At 43.5% G+C, this 10,148-nt stretch overlaps 1 pseudogene; it reads right to left on the bottom strand.

The window, feature by feature from the left end:
• Positions 1–8,474: 8,474 nt before the first annotated feature.
• LOC126197664 (5S ribosomal RNA) lies at positions 8,475–8,592 on the bottom strand (annotated as a pseudogene).
• Between the last annotated feature and the right edge of the window lie 1,556 nt (positions 8,593–10,148).

The following is a 10,148-nucleotide window of genomic DNA, read 5'->3' as shown; positions in this document are numbered from 1 at the left end:
TAGAGTCGGCCTTGCTGCGGCTATCAAGCGTACAAGATGCAGTTGTCTGCCAGTTGTGGCTCACGTCGGCACCAACGATGCCTGTCGCAAGGCTCCAGAGGCCACTCTCAGTTCGTGCAGCCGCCTGGCGGAAGTTGTGAAGACTGCTGGCCTCACGTGCTGGATGCAAGTAGAGTTCGCGAGCTGCAGCATTGTTCCCAGAGTTGATAGACGGCCTCCGGTTTGGAGCCGAGTGGATGGTTTCACCCAAAGGATTCGTCGACTCTGTGACGGTCTAGGCTGCAGATTTCTAGAAGTGCATTATCGACGGGGGATTTGTAGGACTCCCCTTGATAAGTCAGGGGTGCACTACACAAAGCTACTAGGGTAGCAGAGTACTTGTGGAGTGCACATGGTTTTTAGGCTAGGGGGCAGTTTGAGGTATCTCGTCAGGAGTGCCTCAGGGAAAGGTGATAGGACCGCTGTTATTCTTAATAAATGATTTGGCGGACAGGGTGGGCTGCAATCTGAGGTTGTTTGCTGATGATACTGTGGTATACAGTAAAGGTATCGTCGTTTAGTCACTGTAGGAGGATACAAGGCGATTTAGACACAATTTCTAGTTGACGTGGTGAATGGCAGGTAGCTCTAAATGTAGAAAAATGTAAATTAATGCAGATGAGTAAATAAACCAATCAGTAATGTGACCGGGCCAAATATCTCACGAAATAAGCATAGTCACAAACACATAGCTCACAATTTTAGACGAACAGTTGGTAAGAGGTAGGTATTTTAAATTAAAATACAGAACGTAGGTACGTTTGAACATTTTATTTCGGTTGTTCCAATGTGATACATGTACCTTTGTGATCTTATCATTTCTGAGAACACATGATTACCTGTAAATACCACACTAATGCAATAAATGCTCAAAATGATGTCCGTCAACCTCAATGCATTTGGCAATACGTGTAACGACATTCCTCTCAACAGCGAGTAGTTCGCCTTCCGTAATGTTCGCACATGCATTGACAATGCGCTGACGCATGTTGTCAGGCGTTGTCGGTGGATTAGCAAATATCCTTCAGCTTTTCCCACAGAAAGAAATCCGGGGACGTCAGATCCGGTGAACGTCTTCGACGACCTATCCACCTGTCATTAAATGTGCTATTCAATACCGCTTCAAACGCACGCAAGCTATGTGCCGGACATCCATCATGTTGAAGTACTTCGCCATTCTGTCATGCAGTGAAACATCATGTAGTAACATTGGTAGAGCATTACGTAGGAAATCAGCATACATTGCACCATTTAGATTGCCATCGATAAAATGGGAGCCAATTATCCTTCCTCCCATAATGCCGCACCATACATTAACCCGCCAAGGTCGCTGATGTTCAACTTGTCGCAGCCATCGTGGGTTTTCCGTTGCCCAATAGTGCATGTTACGCCGGTTTAAGTTACCGTTGTTGGTGAATGAAGCTTCGTCGCTAAATAGAACGCATGCCAAAAATCTGTCATCGTCCCGTAATTTCTCTTGTCCCCAGTGGCAGAACTGTACACGACGTTCAAAGTCGTCGCCATGCAGTTCCTGGTGCATAGAAATATGGTACGGGTGCAATCTATGTTGATGTCGCATTCTCAACACCGACGTTTTTGAGATTTCCGATCCTCGCGCAATTTGTGTGCTACTGATGTGCGGATTAGCCGCGACAGCAGCTAAAACACCTACTTGGGCATCATCATTTGTTGCAGGTCGTGGTTGACGTTTCACATGTGGCTGAACACTTCCTGTTTCCTTAAATAACGTAACTATCCGGCGAACAGTCCGGGCAACAGGATGATGTCATCCAGCATACATAGCACACGCCCGTTGGGCATTTTGATCACAATAGCTATACATCAATACGATATCGACCTTTTCCGCAAATGGTAACGGTCCATTTTAACACGGGTAATATATCACGAAGCAAATACCGTCCGCACTGTCGGAATGTTACGTGATACCACGTACTTATACGTTTGTGACTATTACAGCGCCATCTATCACAAAGCGAAAAAAGTGGTCCAACTAAAACATTCATATTTCTTTACGTACTACATGAATATGTAATAAAAAATGGGGGTTCCTATTTTAAAAAACGCAATTGATATCCGTTTGACCTATGGCAGCGCCATCAAGCGGGCGAACCATAGCGCCATCTGGTTTCCCCCTTCAAGCTAGACAAGTTTCGTTCTTTGTAGTTTTTTCGTTTGACGCTTATTTTGTGAGCTATTTGGCCCGGTCACGATCAATGGACCATCCCGCAGAGAGTCGTTTTTACCCTCGTTCTGTTTGCAAGTGGAACAGGATAGCAAATGACAGTAATGGTACGGAGTACGCTTCGCCACGCGCCGTAGGGTGGATTTCGGAATATCGGTGTGGACGTAGATGTAAAAATAGAACTAGGGGCAATGAACGTGCAGACCAATTGGCGAAAATGGTGCAAATCTACTTCTCATCGACAAACCCCTACCATACAGCGATATTCTTAATACACTTGTAAGTAGGCTGTTTAGGTTTTTTTATTGGTAACGTCACCTCTGTATGAAAATCACTGGCTGTGCTGTGTGCAGTCTGTGGCTGCTTTGCATTGTTGTAATACTCGCCATTGTAGTGTGAGGCAGCTGGCTGTGAACAGCGCGTAGCGTTGCGCAGTTGGAGGTGAGCCGCCAGCAGTGGTGGATGTGGGGAGAGAGATGGCGGAGATTTGTATTTGTCATGAACTGCTATATACATTATGACTATTAAGGTAAATACATTGTTTGTTCTCTATTAAAATCTTTCATTTGCTAACTAAGCCTATCAGTAGTTAGTACCTTCAGTAGTTTGAATCTTTTATTTAGCTGGCAGTAGTGGCGCTCGCTTTATTGCAGTAGCTCGAGTAACCAAGATTTTTGTGAGGTAAGTGATTTGTGAATGTTAGTCAGGGCCATTCTTTTGTATGGATTTTTGAAAGTCAGATTGCGTTGCGCTAAAAATATTGTGTTTCAGCTTAAGCACAGTCCTGTATAATTGTTCTAAGGGGACGTTTCATACACTAACCAGCCAAGCAAAAACAGGATGGATAAAATTGGGCCGGCCGTGGTGGCCAAGCGGTTAAAGGCGCTACAGTCTGGAACCGCGCGACCGCTACGGTCGCAGGTTCGAATCCTGCCTCGGGCATGGATGTGTGTGATGTCCTTAGGTTAGTTAGATTTAATTAGTTCTAAGTTCTAGGCGACTGATGACCTTAGAAGTTAAGTCGCATAGTGCTCAGAGCCATTTTTGATAAAATTGGTGGACATAGACCGTAACATCAAAGTGATACGATATTGGGCGATTCCACGCCACCTTTGGTTTCTCAGATTGGCGCTCACGAGAAAATAGACAGTTACTTTTAACAGACTAAGAGCAGGTCATATAAATACCAATAAAACGAGACATTTGTTAAAATTAATTCTCTCTCGAAGATGTGATTCCTGCCTCGTTGACGAGGACTTGTGGATACATTCATAGGATGAGTTAAACGGACAATTACACTGTATAATATTTTAAAAATTAAGGACTATTTTTCTCTTAGAGCAGCTATGAGTTCCATGAATATATCCGTTGCCAAATGTATTTGCCATTTCATTCGTCTCTGTAAAAGGATACTTTAAAAATGGTTAAAATGGCTCTGAGCACTATGGGACTTAACTTCTGAGGTCATTGGTCCCCTAGATTTAGAACTACTTAAACCTAACTAACCTAAAGACATCACACACATCAATGCCCGAGGCATGATTCGAACCTGCGACCGTAGGGTAGCGCGGTTCCTGACTGTTGCGCCTAGAACCGCTCGGCCAAATCGGCCGGCGGTACTTTAAAATAAGAAGATAACTTAAACTTTTTATTACGTAAGTACGCAACTGGATTTAATGAGAAAATATCGTTGCTTTTTTGTAATGTTGCAGTCAGATTTTTACTGTGTTGACATCTTATCTCGTTTAAATATGTTTTATTTTTGTAATGAAATCAGACTAATGTCCTGTTTTATCATAACGTGCAATAATTGTATCTGTTGAAATGGGCTCTACCTGAAACTGAGTAAAATAAATATATACAAGGCTTTTCGTCGTATGTGTTAATATACACGTGCACTATTAGGATTTTTATAACCACCTTACACTGTAAACCGTCAAATGCTTATAAATGTCGTAGTTTCTGTACATGACGCAATTCGCTGCTATCCTTAGCAACTGCATCGATTCCTATATAAGCTACGTTCCTAGTAGACCTCGGATGACGTCGACCAATAAACCAATATTTATCCACGACGTAATCGTTCTTCTTGACATATGAGGGCTAAGCGTCGGATTTTGCTTTGATGTTATCCTGTTACGAGTTGTACCTAACCAATGTGTTTCATTAAGATAACGTGAAACGATGCCAAGTAAACTGATACCGCCCATGTGGGATACAGTGCCTTATCTGGTGGAAAATTAGCTGTTCAATCACTACCTTCACCATACGCTACAGCTCTGACGTGTTTTTTCTGATATCAACTAAGCACTAGTAATGTATGAGTTAATAACGAGGAATGGTAAATCACAAGAATAAACAAGGAAGAAGATCTACCCACGTAATTCCGCAATGAGTTGCGCAGTTTGTTCTATTTTCATCGAATAGGTGAAACGCAAGACGCAGTACTTCCTTGAAATTTAACTGAGTATGGGCTCAGTGGTATATAGCTCGCAATGGAAACAATGCAGAAAAGATTACGTCTTGTTTTTCATAAAATTATATCTTCTTAAAACAACTTTAGAGTGCATAATATATCAAACAGAATGAAACAAACACTAATTACTATCTCACAACTGGTATCTATATTGTTTTAAGACCTTGATGACTTTCATTATGTGGTCTAAAATGGCTCGGAGCACAATGTGACTTAACTTCTGAGGTCATTAGTCCCCTAGAACTTAGAACTACTTAAACCTAACTAACCTAAGAACATCACACACATCCATGCCCGAGGCAGGATTCGAACCTGCGACCGTAGCGGTCGCGCGGTTCCGGACTGAAGCGCCTACAACCGCTCGTTATGTGGTCTAACTACAGCACATATCTATGTTTAACATTTCGTCTTCCACTGCTGGAGATATCGTCATATACTACAAAGACGCAGTTAGTATTTTCAGTCTTAAATAAGCTAACAAAGCGAACTATTTCGTAACCAGTAGCGCAACAGGCGGGTCGTGACGTCATCAGACTGCTGCTAAGGATTGTTAAGGAGCTCGTACCACGGAAGAGTTGGCACTAAGTTTCCTTGAGCATTAAGGCCCACAACTTGCCTAATTTTAATCCTTTGTCTTTTCTGTTAAAGCTGTTTTTGCGCTGTTGAATTTCCATGATCTCTCCGTTCAGCCTAATTTATGTAAGAACTAGACTTGAAGAAATTATATAGCATCGGGGAAACAGATTTTGGGGTTTCCAGGTCCCAGCGCATGATATGCTTCTGTCGATTTATATTGTTATCCAGACAATAATTGCTCTTGTGCTCTTTAAGCCAAAATTTAGGCCTTAGTGCTCAACATAGCCAATAGCGTCAACTCTTCCGCACTGTCAGAAGCACCATAAAATGCATCGACGCGACTCCACAAACTTAGCTGCGGTCTGAGAACGTCACGAACAGACCGTTGCAAATAGTTCGGCTAGCTGAGCTTGTTCAGTTTCAAAATACTAACTGCATCATCATAGCCTTTTTTTATGTTCCAGAGTTAGGAGATAAAACGTTAGGCAAAGAAACATGCCACAGACGACGGCCTAATGCTCACAGAACAAAAATCAGGAGGGACGTAAAAAGCCGTGTAAGCCTGTACTGAATGATTATTCCAAGTATTTTAATATCCTCGATACGACATCAGGCAAAATTACTTCTATATACTGTGGCAGATGCTCAGTCATAGTTCCTTTCTATAATTTATGGATAAGTCTGTGACACTACGAAAACATTGGAAATAATTATAACGTACTGTCTATAGAAATAGTTTTCATTCTATTTACTTTCAAGTAACAATTTGAATATAAACTTAAATTGCAGAGTACATTTCATTACAAGCTGCCAGTATTCTCACGACATGTTGACGAGTGTCATGCAAGATTTTGAAGTCACTACAAGTAATATTGTAACTTCCCGCCCGGTTGGCCGTGCGGTCTAACGCACGGCTTTCCGGGCGGCAAGGAGCGCCTGGTCCCCGGCACGAATCCGCCGGGCTGATTTGTGTCGAGATCCGGTGAACCGGCCAGTCTGTGGATGGTTTTTAGGCGGTTTTCCATCTGCTTCGGCGAATGCGGGCTGGTTCCCCTTATTCCGCCTCAGTTACACTATGTCGGCGATTGCTGCGCAACCAAGTTCTCCACGAACGCGTACACCACCATTACTCTACCACGCAAACATACGGATTACACTCATCTGGTGTGAAGCGTTCCCTTGTTGGGTCCACTGGGGGCCGAACCGCACAGTAACCCTGAAAGAGTGGTTCGGTGTGGGGCGGCGGAGGGGTGAAGTGGACTGCGGTAGTGGTCGTGGGGTTGTGGACCTCTGCGGCTGCGGCGGGGACGGAGCCTCTCCGTCGTTTCTAGGTCCCCGGTCCACATACAATACAATACATACAATATTGTAACTTCAACTTATGTACACACAATAGACTGAATACACCATTTTTAACACTAATCTGTATGTGGGGAGAAGTGAAATTATGACCTACAGGATTCAGTGTAATTCTTTCACCTAGCGCATGTACAAGAATCGTCACGCTAATTTACTCTGATGCTTCGACAATTATTTGCAATCTCATTTTTTGCAGTGTGCAGCTGGAGTCAGCCCAAATATCCCTCATCACGTCTTTCATGCAACGTTCAGTGTCGACAGAAAGCTTTGGTTTGTTTGTCGTTTATTTCTAAAGCCAAATTTTGCGTGCCTATTCGCTAGAGTGGTCCCAAATACTCTAGTGCGACATTTGTTCAAAAATGGCTATGAGCACTATGGGACTTAACATCTGAGGTCATCAGTCCCCTTCAACTTAGAACTACTTAAACCTAACTAACCTAAGGACATCACACACATCCATGCCCGAGGCAGGATTTGAACCTGCGCCCGTAGCGGTCGCGCGGTTCCAGACTGAAGCGCCTAGAACCGCTCGACCACACCGGCCGGCTAAGTAGTGCTGTTGCACGGCAGTAGCAGTCAGCGTGGGCCAGGGAAGTGCTGTCGCCGAAGGTTGCCGGTTATTCTTTGTGTTTTGTTGTTCCTGTTTATAAATATATCGATAAAATAAGTATCGCACTAGACTAATTTTGGATCGCTCTATCGAATGGTCACATAGAATTCAGCTTTAAAAGTCATTTTGTTTGTAACGGGGAGCAAACTGACGCTTTCCGTCGACACTGGGCGTCGCATGGAAGACGTGATTAGCAATATTTGTTTGGGCTGACTCCAGCTACACACTGCGAAAACGAAACTGTAAGTACACTGTAAGTAACACTGGAGAAAATGCGCCTGACGACTCTTAGGAGGGTGTGCTTCATATTCAGTTTATACTAAAGGTAGCCATCGAATCAAATGTAGTAGCAGAAAGTAGGTAACTTCAGTATGATCCGTTGAGTATATAATATTAATGTCTGTTCTTGTTGGGGATTTAGTGTTTTGGCATTATGTGAAATGTCACAGGAAAGGCTCATATTTTGCTTATACTACAACACATCAGATGTAAAACACGAAAATCGAAAAGAACAAAATTCACTTGCAAACACGAAACTTTTAAAGTCGCCTAAGGATTAATTTAATTTGTATAAATGCATGTTTGACCATCAGCTGATTTTTTATTTAAAAACCAAAAGATAGACCCGTTTCAGTCACAGACCGTCTTCATGAATTACGGTTAAAACAGTGTAAGCGACAAAATCACACCTGTCATTACTTAAATAATGGCAACGTCTCGTGTGCACAGCATGTCATGAATTCCAGTATACCACAGGGGAGTTTTAAAGGCAAGCGTACTAATAACAAGTGTAAATAGAGCAGTAGGGATTAGAAATGCATTTTGTACATTACTTGACGTCTGTTAATAGTCGCCTTCCAGAAATGTTTAGTTTGCTCTCTTTGGCTCTTAGCTGATATAAAGCGGTACTTCAGCAACATAGTATGTTTTGCCTTTTGTTAAAAAACATCTGTTCTCTAATCTGTTAAGTAACGAAAGTCATACATCGGTGCGTAGAAACGAAACTCCTCCAGAACAGGCCATGAAGGCCCAACGGTACCGAACGGCCGCCGTGTCATCCTCAGCCCACAGGCGTCACTGGATGCGAATATGGAGGGCATGTGGTCAGCACACCGCTCTCCTGGCCGTATGTCAGTTTCCGAGACCGGAGCCGCTACTTCTTTATCAAGTAGCTCCTCAGTTTGCCTCACAACGGCTGAGTGCACCCCGCTTGCCAACAGCACTCGGCAGACCGGATGGTCACCCATCAAAGTGCTAGCCCAGCCCGACAGCGCTTAACTTCGGTGATCTGACGGGAACCGGTGTCATCACTGCGGCAAGGCCGTTGACATCGGTGCGAGGAGATGTATGCTAATTTCAGCTATGTTTTACAGTAATTCTCTACGAGTGACAAGACAGATATCTCGAAAGAAACTAAGTGGAGCTGTTTGTTATTAATTGTGCATTACTTGATTTCACAGCTTGGGAGAGGGGGAAGGAGAGGGATTTTACTGTGAAAAAGAGCTCTCTCCTAGCATTACAGTGTCTTAGGAGACAGACATAGAGCCAGAAAGAAACTTAAAGCGATTAGAAAGGAGGAATGATGGGGAGCGAGATGGGGTCTGCACGATGGCTGGAAAGAAGGAAGTTGTTTTGCTAAGTGTTTGTTACTCAGAAAACGGGTGTCATCAAACGTCAAAACTGATACTTGTATACACAATAAGCCGGCCGGTATGGCCGAGCGGTTCTAGGCGCTACAGTCTGGAACCGCACGACCACTATGGTCGCAGGTTCGAATCCTGCCTCGGGCAGTTAGGTTTAAGTAGTTCTAAGTTCTAGAGGACTGATGACCTCATATCTTAAGTCCCATAGTGCTCAGAGCCATTTAGAGACAATAAACAACAAGAAATAGAATGCAGCTATGATATCCGAAATGGAAGAAAACTTAGGAAAGGATCAAGTATGCTGGGAAGTGCTAAGGAAAGAGTTCGAGATCACCAGCCCCTACATAACTACTACAAGACTCAGATAGGGATACATCTCTTCCCTAAGGTTTAGGCAGAAGAGGGAATTATAGTGAGGAGAATACAGTAAGTAAACGTTGGGACCAGAACACGACGTGAGCATGAAAGTATCGCTGTTGGTTAATCACAATAATGTGCACCTTGTTAAGATTTTTATCTGTCATTATAAGCTATGTTTAAACAGGATTGTGAACTGCATTAACACAGACTTGGAAACGGCAATGGTAACAGCTAGCTGAGCACATATTGGTCTCACTTCCGTCGAGGCTATTGATAGTGTTTTATTAAGTATAGCGTAATCTTACACAGTTCTAGAAAGATATAGTAAATTGGCGGGTATAAACTCACGCGACCCGCGGTGTACAATTAGCTTCAGATGTTAGCGCACGAGACTTCTCAGCCTCGGGCCCGGGCTCTAACCTTACTACCGTCCCGTTTCCAGTTTTTGTATCGCTCTCATGTTGTGTTTAAGGAAACCAGACGATGATCACGCTTGGTGACACTGTCTCTGGTGGGCCGCTTCAATTTGCTCGCGCAACGTCCTCCCTGGCTAATTTCAAACCTAATTAATTCGGAAAAGCCGCAACTGTAAGGTGTCAGGCAAATCCAACACCTTCCATGAAAACCCTGACATGATAACCAAATCCAGTAGTATGTCACATAGCTCCGAATAAATCGTGACATTAAATTAACCAAAGTAATACGAGTAACGAGTGAGCAAATGGAATACCACAGACTAACACAAGAATGCCTAAATGCATGTCATACCTTCCCACCGTGAGACAGACGCAGTTCCGAGGGGAGAAACGAGAACAGAAGCCGAGAGCAGAACCATGTTAAGTTAGAAGGCCCTACGATAAGGGACGGACACCCACGTCGCCA

Source organism: Schistocerca nitens, chromosome 7 (assembly GCF_023898315.1).
Source record: "Schistocerca nitens isolate TAMUIC-IGC-003100 chromosome 7, iqSchNite1.1, whole genome shotgun sequence".
NCBI lineage: Eukaryota > Metazoa > Arthropoda > Insecta > Orthoptera > Acrididae > Schistocerca > Schistocerca nitens.
This window is presented reverse-complemented; position numbering and strand designations above follow the sequence as displayed.